The sequence below is a fragment of the Columba livia genome, chromosome 11, assembly GCF_036013475.1.
Source record: "Columba livia isolate bColLiv1 breed racing homer chromosome 11, bColLiv1.pat.W.v2, whole genome shotgun sequence".
Lineage (NCBI taxonomy): Eukaryota > Metazoa > Chordata > Aves > Columbiformes > Columbidae > Columba > Columba livia.
This window is the reverse complement of record NC_088612.1, coordinates 12,679,527-12,695,087: the sequence shown is the minus strand read 5'-3', so window position 1 is coordinate 12,695,087 and position 15,561 is coordinate 12,679,527. Positions and strand designations below refer to the sequence as shown.

Here is a 15,561-nt window from a genome sequence, read left to right as displayed (position 1 = left end):
CGTGGCGGGGCTCGCCAAGGCTCCGCTCCGCAGGAACATCGCAGCTCACGCCTCTGCAGAGCATCCTCTGTGCCCGGGCAAAGGGCGACGTTCCCAGCTTCAGCTGGACATTTCAACTTTCCCATTACCCAGAGAAACCGCAGACCCGTCTGTACTTTGGTTTAATTGCTGCTTTTCTGAAACACTTCAAAGAATGTTTCTAACCGCAGTATGTGGCACATATTATTAGATTTGTTTTTGGAATATAATGGTAAACTGTTGCCATTATGGAGGTAGACATAATTATCTGAAATCTATTTTAATCTATTCTGCCTTTTAAATATTCTATGTTCCCTTTTAATAAGAGGTAGCATCTACCCTTTGATGTTATAGCGGAGGTGTAGAAAGCTCTCCTCTCCTTGCTGCAAATGTTAATTGAATAGCCTCCCTTTCTCTTCATTAGCTGCATTAGCTTGCATTAACACCTTTTAATATCTCTTTAAAATCTTGTTCAATTTACTTTCTTTAATCTTTTTCTTTCCCAGAGTGTTGCATCACTTTGATCCTCATCTTCTTCTTTTCTTTGATGACAACTTTGAGTTTAATTTGTATTTGAATTGAAATGGAAATTTCCTAATTCCTCAGAATCCAGCACGCATTTTACAGGGTTTTGGCATCTGCATTAGCATTTGGTGCTGCCGGGGGAGGGAACAGTGCAACCATCCAGATTACTGCCCCAAAAAGCAGCGGCTGCCCTGACATCCTCTGCTTGCGCTCACACACAGATGAGTGGCTTTGCTGTCAGGCACCTTAAGGATCACAGCCGAGGTTCACAAAGGCCTTTCTGCACTGCCTTGTTCTCCAGCGCCTGGCTCCCATGCTCCAGGCGTTCTTGGTGGTACCATGCTGAGCTGTGCCTGTGCTCAGCACCATGCAGAACATTACCCGGAGGTGCCGGTGCAGGAGCAATCTTCTGCTCCCTGCACAGCCCCAGTGCCCGTCAGACAGACAAGGGCTCCCATGCATGGGCACAAACCCATCTATCGCTGCCTGCCCTGCAGACACAGCAAGGAGAGGCTTGGTGGAGCCTGCGGTGGGTTTTTGCAGGGGAGCAGGGTGGGTGACGTGGGGCTTTCCTCCCTGCCAGCCCCCCTCCCTGCTGCTCTCTGGGGCTGGCAGAGGTTTGGGCAGGGGAACCGCTGCAGAGCTGCCGGCAGCACCCTGGATCTCCTGCCTGCACAGAGGTACCTTCATCAGGTGTGGGGGTTTTTGTGGTCAGTGACCTGAGACAAGCAGTGTGACCAAGGGCACCGGCTTCTCCCCTGTCTCTTTTCCCCAGGCCAAGTCATGGAACAGGACGTGGGATGCCCTTCAGCTGCCTCAGCCTTGCTCACAAGTGAATAAAGTCTCTGCTTATCTGTCAGTCCTGCACGTGGTGTTGGGGAACAAGCGGTAGCAACTTCTGTTTCACTGCTCAGGGACCTTTCTGTGCTGTTCCCCTGATGCCTGGGGATTCACTCCCAGTTCCTTCCTGCTCCTGGCCTGGAACAATGGAGGGTCCTGTTCATGGCCAGCTGGCCCCAGTGCTGAGCATTGCTGCATCCCGCCCGTTCTCTGGGGGGAGATGTGTTTGTTCTGCGTATGTTGTAGACCTTCAATAAAGGCATTGGTATCCTTGCTCCAAGTTCTCTTAGCATCAATTCTTCCCAAATTAATGACAAGCTCTCTCTGCTCTTGATGAGCAGCCTCAGCCTGCACCTGACACCCAGATAACGACGTGGTGGTTTTCCACTCCTCCGTGGATCCAGTGTCTGTGGGCCCCTTTCTGCCAAGGTTCGGCATTGGCAGCTGTGCACAGAACTTGCAGAGACCTTGGCCATCGGTGAGTGACACTGGGGACTTGTGGCCACCACAAACTGGTGTCTTTCTCCCTCTCCTTCCACCAATGGGTACCCAGAAACGATGCTCTTCATCAGAGTGCTTGATATCTATTAAAAACAAATTGGTGTGGGTTTGAACAATAACATCGAAGATGAATCGCTTTCTTCTGAGCACTTTGAATAGTACTTGTTGAGTCCAAAAGAAGAGATTGTTGGTTGATACATTATTCACAGGCTTGATTTCTTGATTTGTACAAATATTTTCTTTCTTTGTACAAATATTTTCTTTCTTTGTGTCCATTCACCCAGTCTTTCAGATGAATAACTTTGATATGGGGAAGACTGTTGCAGGGGGCTGCCGGGTTATATGGCTTGGGTCTTGTCTAACAGCAGGTCGCTTAGCGTGCAAAATTAATAAGGAGCAGAGATGAGTCTGTGATCCTCCCCCAGTCCCAGTGTCGGCAACATGATGACAGTTTCTGGCATTGCCAGGCAATGCTGCGTCGCTGTGTTACCCATCCCTACAATTGCCTTTGACTTGTTAGCAGGGCCTGTTCCGATAGGATAAGGGGTGGTCGTTTGAAACTAAAAGGGGGGAGATTCAGGCTGGACACGAGGAAGAAATTGTTGCCTCTGAGGGTGGTGAGAGCCTGGCCCAGGTCACCCAGAGAGGTGGTGGATGAACCATCCCTGGAGACATCCCAGGCCAGGCTGGACGGGGCTCTGAGCAACCTGAGCTGGTGAAGATGTCCCTGCTCATGGCAGGGGTGGCACTGGGGGAGCTGGGAATGTCCCTTCAACCCAAACCATCTGCGATTCCATGATTCTATAAGGAGGGACCAGCAGCATCCTCAGGACCCTGTCACTGTGTGTGTAATCCTGTAGGTACAAGCAAAGGAGTGGTGTGACCCAGAGCTCAGCTGGGTGCTGGACGTGCCCCAGCTCCCCCCAGTGACTCATCCCCCTCCCTCCAGCCCTGTCATCCACCTTCAGCTTCCCGACCCTTCCTCACAGTGTGCTGGGAGGGCTGCTGGACCCCCAGACCCACGGGGCTCGACACCTCCATTGCTGCCACTGGCAGGCCAGAGCATGAGCCTGTGCCTAGTGCTTTCAGCAGAGATGCAGGGATGCTCGCTTGTCAAATGAAGCTGTCTGCCTTCATGGCGGCCTAACAGCGGGGAGACAATGTTGTCCCTCTTAAAGCTGACAAATGATCTGTGTCTCCCATATGGAAATGAATTGATCTCAGCTCTCTGGGGAGAAGGCGTCATGGTCACAGAGGATGGTGCCACACTGTGCTGCCCTTGTCAGACGGCTGCGTGCTCTCGCCTCCACAACTCTGCCTCGGAGAGATGGGAATTCATGAGATGTTTTGCATCTTTTTCCTTTTGAATCCCTGTAAAGGAAGCTCTGATTTTTGAAGCATTGCTCTTTTCCTTCTCATCCTTTTCAGGGAAGAGGAGCTTTGCTTGGAGGCTCGCACTTTGCAGATGCTCCTGGGGAAACAGGAGATTTGTCACTTCCAAATCGCAGCATTTTCACCTGCTCTGTGTGATCCTCCATTTAAACTAGAAGCAGCATCTAAAAGCACCTCCCAGGCTGGCAGAGTAGAGCTATGTAAGATGGAAGGATACAGGGAAGTGTCTGGAAGGGATCACAGATTATTAGTGAGGATAATAAATTCCCTGGCTCAGGAGGTGCCTTGATGTCAGGTTACAGAGCATGACCTTCCCCCAGGCACCTGGCCCTGCCGTGGCAGAGTACGAGCGTGTAGCAGATGCGGTTGTGAAAGAACATGACAAACTGTGCCTGAGAGCCAGAACTTCCAGGGTTTTCTGTCCTTTCTCAGCCAGGGACCTGCTGCTCCTCCTCGCTGTCCCTGGAGCGTGGGCTCTCCTGGGCATGGGTGGCCTCTTGGGTGAAGCAGTGTGAGATTGTCCCCATGTCAGGCTGAGGTGTTCTCCCCTCTTGCCTTGATTTTGGACTGAGAAGAGCCAGGGGATGTTCTGTGCCATTTCATTCCCAAATTTGGAATGAACCTGGTGTGTTCAGTGTGCTTTGGGCCACTGTGGTCATATCTGTTGCTCCGGATCCCCAGGAGAGAGAAATAACCTGGAATGCTATTGGTTTTCCTCCGTTCTTATATCCTTGGAGAGATCTGTGTGTACTCTGCACTTGATTGAAGTGGACTTTTATCTTCCTGCTTATTTTTCCAGTTTCCACCCTCCTTGGAAAGCCTCATGGTGGAAACCTCCAGCTGGGAGCACCAGCAATGGGGGCTGCTTTGTGTCCCCATTGGAAAAAAAACCCTGCCCAACGTAGCTTGTGCAACATCCCATAACAAATCAGTGTAGATCCAAACCCCAGCCCAGGAGTCTCCGGTTCCAAACACATGTCGCTGCCTGATCCTGCCCGCCAGGCCCCGGCGCTGCGCCCGCTCTCCCGGGAGCTCTGCGCTGAGGAGACCGCGTAATTCAGAGCAATTTCATGATGAGCAGTAAGTAAAGGTCTGACGGCTCCATGTCGTGAGAAGCTCTCCTTGCAATGGTTACATTGCTGTTGAGACTGTGTTGTGTTTTTACACTCGATGGTATTTCTCTCATGATTTCCAATTAAAAAAACAAACAACCCACAGAATGTGAAAACCTTCCTCAGTCAGGTTTAATTAGTTTCTAGATTTGAAGAACAAAAAGCTGTGAGGTGTTGAGGACCATACTGAGTTACAACCTTGCTGGCTGTGGAAGTGGTGGGAGGTGGCCGATGGGTCATACCAGGGATGCTCTCTGCCTGCATTGCCTGCGGGGTGTCCCCCTGTGGGGGGTGATGGGAGCAGGCGGTGGATGCTGCCGTGTGGGGACAACAGGGGTTCGCAGGCTCCAGAACCGCCCCTGGCACGGGGGCGATGTTGGGGGCCACCAGCTTGTACATCTTGACGCTGGTTTGGATTGAAAAACAGAGCAGGATCATTCTGTCCCTGGGGGATTTTTGGTGCTGGGATACCTGAGGACCTCACTGTGCTGGGAAGCCTTTGGGGGAGGCTGGCTTGGGGACCTCTTGAGAAAAGGCTGTGACAAAGCAGCTCCTCAATAGCTTTTAAAAGGATAATGAAAGGAGATGTTAACATTGCTATGAGATTGTGCCCATGTGAAGGGAAAATAAAGCCAGTATTCCATGTGCTTTGGTCCAAAAAGCAGTGAGCATCCAGCACAAAGTCTGCTTTGCTGGAGAAGGGTGTCTTCTACGAGGGTGGTTTTACTTCAGAGGCGTATGCACAAGAATGAGGAATATTTCCCATTATTAAATCCAGTTTTATTTGCTTATAACTTTGCAGTTAGCTTGAGGGGGAGAACTTTCTGTGGGCAATGTCTGCTTTAGGTTGAAACTTTGTATTTGGGAAGTTTTGGCGAAAACAATTTAACCACATCTGAGAGCAATGGGAGGGAAACAGTCTGCTTTGACTTGTTTAAAAGGCAAAATAAAACAGACGCAACAGCACCGCTGACACGCTTGTCTGCGCGGGCGGGCGCTTGGCTGCAAGCTCTGGGCTGGGTGGTCGGGGGGGCTCGGCTGCCCTGGCTGGGGTGCAGGACAGAGCAGCTGAGGGGACTGTCCCTGTGCTGGGGGCTGGACGTGGCTGCAGCTGCCCTGTTCAGCATCCATCCTGATAGTGCTGGTGACCTGGGGAGCCTGGGATCTGCAGCAGCAGCAGCAGTAATCAGCTGCTGATACCTGAAGGGGAGCTGGGGATGGAGATGCTCAGGCTGCATCTAAACAGGATTCTGAGCTTATTTCAGCTGTCCCAAGCTGCTTTTCCTCCCTCTGCTGCAGCTTGGTCCTGTAGCAGGAGAAAAGCACTTTCCCGTTAGAAGTTGGGCTGGGTTCCTCTGGGCTGCGTCTCTGCAAATGCAGCCTTTGCATTCATCTGAAAGGCTCATTGACCAAGGAGCCATTTCTTTCCAGATATTTAAATGGAAATCCAGTAGGGTTATTAAGCAGAGAGCAGTGAATTTATACTGGTCATTTATTATTAACAGGTAACATGGCACTGTTTTAATAACGTTCTCTGATCCTGCTGCAGCACAGGGGTGTGGGGATGGGAGTGAGCCTGGGAGGACCAAATCCTTTTTCCTGTGTTGCTGCAACGTGCTGGTTCATCTGAGAGCCCGACTGATGCTCCGTGTTGCTCCTTCCAGCTGCCCAGGTTGGGGTGGTTGATGCAGCACGAAGGGGCTGGTGGCAGAGAGGGTCCTGCCGCCCTGCTGGGTATGGGACATGGCTCAGGAGCTCTTGTACGAGAGCCCATGAGATGCTGCAGCTTCCTGGGCCTAATCCTGCCCTGAGGTGCTGGGCGGGAGCTGTGGTGCAGCCCTGGCAGAGGGGCTGGGGAGCTGTGGGCACTGTGTGTGAGTCCCGGCAGCTCTGTGGTGCTTTCTCCCGCCCACCAGTGCCCTGGGGACAGGCTTTGTACCACAACCACTGCAGTTTGGCCAGAACAGGCAGATAATCCCACCGTTGGGCTGGGGTCTGGCATGGCTGAGGAGTTGTGTGTGGCCCCCCAGGGGCAGAGGAAGGAAGAGGTGCCCAGGGTGCTCAGACACAAAGCCCTAGCCCTGACCAAGCGGCACTAATCAATTTGTTAAGCCTTGCTAAAATAATCAAATCTTCTGTGTCTGAAAAGGCCTCCCATCCCTGCAGAGCTGCGTGCTGGGCTCAGCTGTGCGTGCAGGCACTGCAAACCCCATCCCGGCAGCACCCAGCCCCGGCTGCAGCCCTTCCTGTGGCAGCCTGGGCAGGGAGAGGCTTTGGCAAGACACCAGTGAGGCCTCATTTGTCCCACGGATTTGCTTCTCCTCCCATTCTGTGGTTGGTTTGCAATTGTCCCTGTGAACAAGCCACAGCCCCTGAAAAGCATCTGCTGCTCCACTGTTTGCACTAGGCTTCCCGGTGAAGCGGGACCCGCTGCTCTGCAAGGATCCCGGGACCTCTTTTCTGTTTGATCCCCTTTATCGGGAAGCATGCTGCCTGGCAGCTGGTGCAGTGGGGTGCTGTGGGGTGCAGCGGGGCACTGTGGAGTGCAGTGGGGTGCTATGGGGTGCAGCAGGCACAGGGAGACACAGGCACCCTCAGCCTTTGCCCCTGCTCCTGGCTGCATGTGGAGCTACTCCCCATCCCGCTGCCAGCCTGGCCAGCTGCCCCACAGGTGTGTGCTTTGGGGCCAAATCCTTTCGAGATGAGTGGAGATACCCCCAGGACTTCTCACAGTTATTTATTCTGAGGCCGAGGTGCAGCGTCGCTGTGCAGCTCTGCCCGGAGTTTGCTCTGGGTTATGATGTACAGGGGTCTGGAAATGAAAGAGAATATTTTACCTTTGAAAAGGAGAGGGACCCTGTCTGCTCTGTTAAATTCAGAGACCTGGATATGAAAAAAATGCATGTGCGTGTGATGAAAAGCTTCCTGCGAGTTCATCCCATGTAACTGGGATGAGAGCTCTTGTGTTGTGCAAAATCATGATGTTGGTCGCAGAGGGGGTACGCAAGCGGAGGGGCATGCGGAGAGGCAGCCCAGAATGTTGTTTGAACACCGCCTGCAAATCCCAGAATGGGCCATTAGAAATTAAAGAGATGCTGTTAATCCGAGTTGGAAATAAAGCAGGACACACATGAGCTCATCTGGTTGGTCTGGGCTGCTGCTGGTGTCAGCTTCAATTGGAATAAACAAGTGTTGCTCGGCTGTGCCGAGCTACTGGAAGGCAGAGCATTGCTGGGAGCGAGAGGCTGCTCCGCTCCCAGATGAGAACCACTTGCCCAATTTCTGCTCATTTTTAAACATAGGCAGTTGTGAAACCGAGAGGGTACTCAGGGGTACTCATTACCACTTCTTCTTTGCAAGAGTTTTCCTCCAGCGCCCATAAAAACACTTCTCACTCTCACAAGGGATTCCACATCAAATATTCAAGGCAGATTACACTGAGAACCAAACAGGAGAAAGGGGAAGGAAAAAAAAAAAAAAGTCTAAACTGTTCAGTTGCTTTAATAAAGGAGCCAAAAAGGTTAACAGAGAGAAAGGGAGGTGGGAGGGAGGGAGCGGCCCCCGTTCCTCCGGGCAGCTGCTGCTGGATGCTGCGCAGACAGGGTTTTGAAGCGGGTGCTGTTCCCACTGTGCCAACATGGGGCACAGGTTATTCCCCACAGCCCAGAGCTGGATCCTCGGCAGGGATAACACACACGTGGTTGGTCCTGGAACTGCTGCACAGTGCAGATTTCATAAAAAAAAAAAAAGTGGTATTCCTGCCCAGAGGTGCTGGTGGCCTGTTTGAACTGGGGTTGTTTGCTGTTGGTCTGTGCAGAGAGGTCATGGCTGCCGCTGCTGTGGGGAGGTTTTGGGTGTGAGCATGTGGCTGAGCTGGGGGGGTCCTGCATTACGCCCCTGATTGCACCAGGGCAGGAACCAGCCCTGGGGAGCACCAGCCTTGATTTGGGTGGAGGGGGTCAGCAAGCACCCCAGCCCCAGCCAGCTGGGCCATGAACCTGCCATGGCTGGTCCTTGCTTTGCCCTGGGAGGTGGGGCAGAGGGGGAGCAAGGGATGGGGCAGCAGGGAGGGTGTTGGGTGACTCTGATTCCCCAGCCGGAGGTGGGGAGAGGCCATATCTCTGATCGCAGGGCTGTGGCTTCGCCTGGCAGTGTGGGTTTTCCCCTGGTGATGTAGTGCCACAGTTAAAACATTCAAAACCTGTCAAAGCTCCTGAGAGTACAATTTTGCTTCACTGATAACATCTTCCCCCAGAAACATGCTTTGCTGTTTCTCTTGCATGTTTTATCTACCGCATAATTGTTTTTCTCCTCCTAATTGTGCTGCAGAGTGTAACACCGGCTCGCGGGGTGGAGATGCTGCATGGTGTGAACTCAGGGCCTGGTTTCGGGGAGGCTGCACCGTCCCGACTGTCGGTGGGGAGCAGGTGTGTGCCTGGAGGTGCATGGGGACACGTGTCACCATGTTACTGAGCAGCACCCAGGGGTTATTTTCCCTTCTCACACAGCCTGGAGGGAGGGTGCGTGGTGCATGTGTGGCCTCTGGGCCTTTCCCACAACCACCACGTGTTCATTAGGGGATGGTTTGCTGTGCCAGTGCTTAAACCCAGTGTATCTGTGATGCCCAAAGCCACCCAGACCCTCTCCAGGGCTGCCCATCTACCTTCAGGGAGATCTCTGGGGAGTGAAAGCTCGCGGTGCAGAGCTGTTTGCAGCAGATGTGGTTTGGACATGGTGACGAAGTGATGAGCAGTCACAGGGGAGTCATTTTGCAGTGTCCCCACAGCCTTCTGCACGACTGGTGCCTCGCAGCATCATCCAGCTGGCCCAGGGCAGGCGTGCGATGATGCAGCTCTTTGCTGTTGCGTGATCCTGTCATGGGGGAGCAAGCGGGGACACCCTGTGCCCTTCCTGGGGCACTCTGCACCTCAGTGGGGTCCTGGCTGGCCAACAGTTGCAACCTTTAATTGCTCAGGATTTTCTTTTCCCTCTCCCAGTGCCTAATTGCTGCTCTCTCCCCGCCAGCAGCACCTGTAGAGCTCTGCAGCTCGTGAGTCACAACCCACCCACGTCGAGTGTTTATTCACCTACAGGGGAAAAGCACCAGGCCCTCAGAATGCTGCATTCCAGGAGACCCACCCAGTGCTGCGCTGAGGGGTACCGGGTCCAGCAGCTCTGTGCCGGTGCGGGGGACGTGGGTGGCCCTGCTCCGTGCTGCCAGGGCCATCCCTGCGCCGCTGCTTGGGAACAACTGATGCTCTGCAGAGACATCACTCCATGGTGCTGGGTGGTGACGGACCAGGGAGCTCAAATGCAAACGGGGGTGCCATGGCGGGGTAAGCCAGGATTGGGGATGGCACCTGACACTGCTGTCCCCTCCCAGCTTGTGGTGATGCGATGGCCACATCCTCGTAGCCCAGTCTGGGAGGGCTCAGCCTCTTCGCAGGTGGCCCCGAACAGGACAAGGGGTTCCAGCGTGGGGGGCACACGGGTGGCAGGTCCCAGGGCTCATGGCAGCATGTCCCTGGGCAGAGCTGCTCTGTGGTGGGGAGAAGTGGGGGGCAGGTCGTGGCACACGTGGCCCTGAGAAGCAGCACGGGTTGCTGTGGTTTTGTGCTTATAAGCAAATGGATTTGTGGCTTCAGTGGATTGAGTCATAGCTGAGGTGTTACTTGGCAAGTCAAGCTCCCACCCCTAGTGCCGCTCCTGTGCGTTCTCGGCGGCAAATAACACGTCACGAGTAACAGTTTAAGGCAGGATGTGGCCGTGGTTTCTTTTCCTTTCTGTTTTTTTGGGGGTCTTTTTTTTTTTCTACTTCAAGCTGAGATCCTCTCTAAAGAAAACACATCTATCTCTCTGGCAGCTGGCAGTGGCCCCAGCGTGGCAGTGATGCTCTCACTGCTGCTGCTCCCTGCCCCGGCAGGTGGGTGCGAGGGCTCCACGGTGATGCTGCTGCTGCGGGAGCAGCAGGTCCCACTTGTCCCATCTGCTGCCAGCTCTGGGCAACAAGCTTGGGGACACCGGGATGGGGACAGGGTGCTCTGCTTCCCCAGGGTTGCAGAGTGAGAGGCAACCTGGCTTGTAGCTGCTCAAGGGCTCACTGGAATAAAGCTAGTTTCTGCTGAGTAGTTTGAGAACCTCATCTGAGTGCTTAGATAGTAGTGTGTTCCACTGGGAGCTTGGTCCTGCCTCTCCTGGGTGACATGGTTAAATCAGGGCAGGAACCGCTGGTGATGCTGCTCTGGAACAGCTGGTGGCTGCAGGCTCTGCCCTTTTTCCCACAGTGCCGCAGTGATGCAGGATGAAGTTCAAAGGTGGGTGTTTAACAGGGTGAAATTTCCTCATTTCACTCCCACCCCTCTGTGCAGGGTTTTGCTGCACCACCGCAACAGTGCAGGAGCGCCGGGCCCACCCCTGCAAGTGTGGGACCCAGAGGAGGGTTTTGCCAGCACCACGATGCTGAGTCCCTGCTCCTGGTGGCTGTGGCTTTCAGCAGGAATGTGTTCATCGCAGGCACTTCACACCCTCAGTAATTTCTACAGCAGCAAGCTGGACAGCCTGTGGTATTTCTGCCCCATGCTCTCAGTTTCCTGCAAGCATCCCTTCTCCATTCTCTGCTCTGAATTTCCAACCCCAGCTTTTACAACACACCCGTGGTGGAGCAGCTGGGATTTGGGCTTTGCCTCTGCCTGGTGCGAAGGTTTTGCAGCCGGGGAGCGGGGCAGGGAGGAAGGGGAAGGGGAAGAGAGGAGACAGAGCATCTGCAGTTTGCAAGACCAGCAGCTGACAGATCCAGTGAGGTGCGGCACTTCCCTGGCCGCAGTGAGCTCTTGTGAAACGCTAATTCTGAGTGCAAGTGTCTGGCTGGCTGTGTCTGGGTGGCCATGCCATCCCCTGGCCTCACCCATCCCTCCCGTACCCCAGATCCTGTTTGTGTGACCTGAGCGTCTGTTTTTTCAGGGAAAAGCGAGGAGCAGGAGCTGGGTCAGTGGCAGCAGCCCTGGCTCGGGGCTGCCAGTGTGGGGCAGGCGGTCGGTGCTGCTGTGTGTGCTGGATGCTGGGCTCTGTGTGTCCAACAGACACTTGGATTGTCCGTTGGAAAACACTTTCATAAACACACTGTGTAGTGATGCAGAATAGCAGTTTTTAGCCTTTTCCCACTTCAGTTTTGCACTGGCTCTTGTAACCACCATTTTAAATAGTAATTGATACAAGTTAAACACCTTGCATGTTTCTGGAGTAGTAATTCACGTTTTGCTTTGATTTACACTCATGCTGTTTGGATTTGGTTGCCAAGGCTGTGTCTTTTTAGGTAACCTTCTCTATTTTAACATAAACACTACTATTTGTGAACGACAGTGCTCACTACTTTTTGGAAGGAAGAAGCTCCCTGCTGGCAGCAAAGCGCGGGGCTGGGGATGCTCAGCTCCTCATGTGGCACCGGGCGGGCTCCTGCCCTTCAATCGCACCCGGGACCTGCTGCCAGTAACCGGGAAGGAAGTGGTTTGTGGAATGGTGGCAGCGATGAGCCGGCTCAGAAATGTGGCTAAGGCTTGAGGTTTCTGCTATGGTAAACTGACTAATTTGCACCAGAAGCAAGGCCACAAGAAAAAAAAAGTCTCAAGGAATGCCTGTGCCATTGACCTTTTGACACAGAGTTTTGAAAGAGGCGGAGGGGCTCTGTGGGGTGGGTGCCTGGGGCTGGCAGCACCTGCTCTGCTCCCCGCAGCCAGTGCCGGGCTGGGTAACACCAAGCTGGGAGTATAAGGTCTTTATTCCTCCTTGTTTGTCTTATACCAGAGCAAACCCAGGTGCTCAACCCTCCTTCCCCAGCCAGCACACCCTGTCCCTTGGCTACTGGGGCAAACACGGAGACACTGGGAATCGCTCCTGTCCCAGAGAGCTGAGCCCAGGTGCACCTAAGACCCCTCGCCCGGTCCATGATGCAGTGTGCAAAGGCCCCTGGTTTCACTTTTTTTTTTTTCCTGAAATGCTGTATTTTGTAGCCTGCCAATCTTATCTTATAGCACACAAAATGTCCATTGTTGGAATCTCGGGTTTGGTTTATTCTTTTTTCTTTTGAATAGGAGATTCAGATAGAAAAGTACCAGGATGACATGAGAAACTGAATGAGCGGTTCCTTCTGCATCATTGCAGCCGCTGCCGTCAGCGCTGTCCCCCCACATGAGCTGGACTCTGTGGTTTCTTGAGCAATTGGCCACATTGTAGCTGTGTCAAATCCCCAGCTGGAACCTGGAAATGTGTCTGCTGGGGGCTCTGGGGAGGGGGCCGAGCACTCAGGAGGGTAAAACAGGCTGGTTCCCTCGGCATCTGCCCAGGCGCACAGACAGCAGCAAATGATCCGGCTTTGCCACGAAGAGAGCGTTTAAATAAAGAAAGATTCTTGCTGAGATGATGTTTTCCCTTGAGCTAGTGCAGAGAAGGGGAATGTATAAGGGAACTCTAAAAGGCCCCCACTTACACCCTCCCAAGACTTAAAACACGGGCCCTAATGACAGATGCGTCCCCCTAATTTCTTTCTTCGGTGCAATTTAGTTCCTTGGGTGGCAGGATGCAATTTGTGTTTGAGTTTGGCTTTCTAGTGAAACTCTTGGCTTGTCACTCTCAAGGCACAACATGCTCCTTAAATAGCAGGCTAAATTTCTCCACCTAGCCTAAAAAAAAAAAAAATACTCCTCTGCCAAATGAAAGGACATATTCCAGTATTCTTTGTTGTTGCAACAAATTGGGTGGATACTGTCAGACTTCTGTATTCTGGGAATACTTCCAGAGCCGCTCTTTGTGTGCAAGTCGGTTACCATGTAATTGTCAACTTAAATTGCAGTGTTGGATAACTCAGCTTCAGCTGTAAGATAATCTGCCTCTCCTGTGACCGAGCACAAGGGCAATGCCTGGGGCTCTGTGCGAGGGCTGCCTGTGACGAGAGGGGTTGGCAGAGCTGGGGTTTGGGATGAGAGACCTTCCCAGCTCCCCCAGTGTCACCCCTGCCATGAGCAGGGACATCTTCACCAGCTCAGGTTGCTCAGAGCCCTGTCCAGCCTGGCCTGGGATGTCTCCAGGGATGGGGCATCCACCACCGCTGGACAGATGCTGCTCACAGGCCGGGGCGCTGCCCGCACAGACAGTGGCGAGGGCAGGAGGGATGGGTGGTCCCTGCCCGCAGCCCCTGGCCCTGCCCGCTGCCATCTGCGGTGATGCAGAGATAAAATGCCGCTTTCGATGCACTGGGAATTGTGTTTGCCCTCTTCTCTCCCCTTTCAAATTGGCAGCTGGTTTCGTTGTGTTTGTTTTAGCCTGAATCTCAATGACAATTAGTGCTAGAAGGCTGGATTCAGCTGTTTTTGCTTGTTTTCTTTTTCACTTTGATTTCAACCTCCTCCAAATTCTTAATCCTACTGAATATTTCATCTCTTGTGACTCTATCAATTGAACGTCTCCCAGCGGGACGTGCAGGACCAGCACTATTAGAGCTGCTTTGCTTTAGCTAATGCTTCTCAACGCTGGGCCGGGTTTGTTGCGCAATTTATTTCAGACGAGGAAACCACAGCATCCGCTGCAGCGAGAGCCATGTGAGCGATTTGGGAACAGGGCTGTGCAATAGACGAGAACTTGAGTGGCTGATGAGAAAACAGAGCACCCCTTGTTCCCACCTTGTACCTTCTCTAACAGCAGGAGACTTTTACAGGTGGGAACCCCTTGTGTGGTCACGAGCCGGAGATCCCACTGTCAGTGTAGGAAATGTTCTGCTTGCAGGTGGTGGGTGCGGTGGTCACCTGGCTCCTGTTGCACCACGGCAGGTCAGCCAGCCTGGAGGTGGGTTGTGCCATGTGAAAGGGGTTTGCTGAGAGGGGACAGTGGAAGATCCTGCCCATCTGTTTGTGATTCCCCATCAAAAATTGCACTTTTGCTTTTTTTTCTTCTCTGACATTGCTTTCTGGGATGCTTTTGGACTTAGTGTTGGGGTTTTGCCCTGTGCCTATGTTGTTCACAAAAAACCTTTCACATACGGAACTGCTTTTTCACCTTGTCAAAAAGGCCTTTTCCAGCTGGGACTCCTTTGGGTCAGCTCTGTGCAGGGCTGCCCGTCAGCACAGGCACCTTCCCACTTCTGCTGTTTTCTCCTTTTTGCAACGGAAAACTGGGGAGGTGGTGCAGGCTCCCAAGACTGAAGCTTTGCAGCTCTCTGCATCCTCTCTGATTATATCACCCTGTCAGAATGCATGGGGTGGCCGGTGTTTGTACCGATCCCTTTTACCACCCAAATCGCCCCTTGCTCCACAATATCCGTATGGGTTTGCAGGAGGGTTCTCCAGGAGGAGTCTGGCTGCTCACACAACATGAAGCAGGGATGCAGTGGGCTCTGCCAGCAGCTGCTTTGCAGCTTGCAAAGCTCCCGTGCTCTTCAGCCAGGCTCCATGTTCCTTCTCGAGAGCCCCAAATTCTCTGCAGCCTAGATGGGAAGAGCTCTCCCTGAAGCACCAGCAACCGCTCCAAGAGCTTTTGCCAAGGGAGCGGCGGTGGCATATGTTCGCTCTCAGAGCAAGGTTACACTCTCGACTCATTACAAGTTACTTTTCTCGTTTTGGGGCATATGCAGAAGAACGCGGTGCCAAGCTGGCAGCACTGGCGGCAGAGCAGGGAGGGCTCGGAGAAGCACCGGGGGAAGTTTGTGCTTCCACTTCTGTCCTTGGTTATTGTGGTTTGAAAGCAGCTCAAGCCCAGTCCTGAACGCATCTGCTGCCTTGTGGGGCTTTCCTGGGGGGTCTGGCACCCCCCAGCCTGACCCCCAGCCCAGACCTCTCCCAGGTTATTCCTGCAGACAAGGAACAAGGTGTTTGTACAGGAACCAGGTCCCAGGAGCAGTGGGATGGGGCAAAGGTGGGGAGGGGCCGAAAGCCAGCAGAGCCCTGGGACTAGGGGACAGGGATTCGAGGTGGTCCGTGCTGTGGGCAGCCCTGACCGCTGACGAGCTGCCTTAGACCTGGGTCATTCAGCTCATTCCTGAATAATGTGTCTAGTGGTTTTGCAGGATCCGTAGCCCACACTAATGGCTCATGGCTGAACCATAAGTGGTTGTGTTATACTTTGGATTTATTGGAGGTCGAGGGATTAATTTCCTGAAATATATAGTCACGATGTTGAGGTTAAATTA

The 15,561-nt window shown here is 53.2% G+C and overlaps 1 long non-coding RNA gene across 1 annotated transcript in view; it reads left to right on the top strand.

Moving 5' to 3' along the window:
* The window catches only part of LOC110365219 (uncharacterized), a 64,093-nt gene that overhangs the window by 14,825 nt on the left and 33,707 nt on the right, over nucleotides 1-15,561 (top strand). The window lies entirely within an intron of this gene.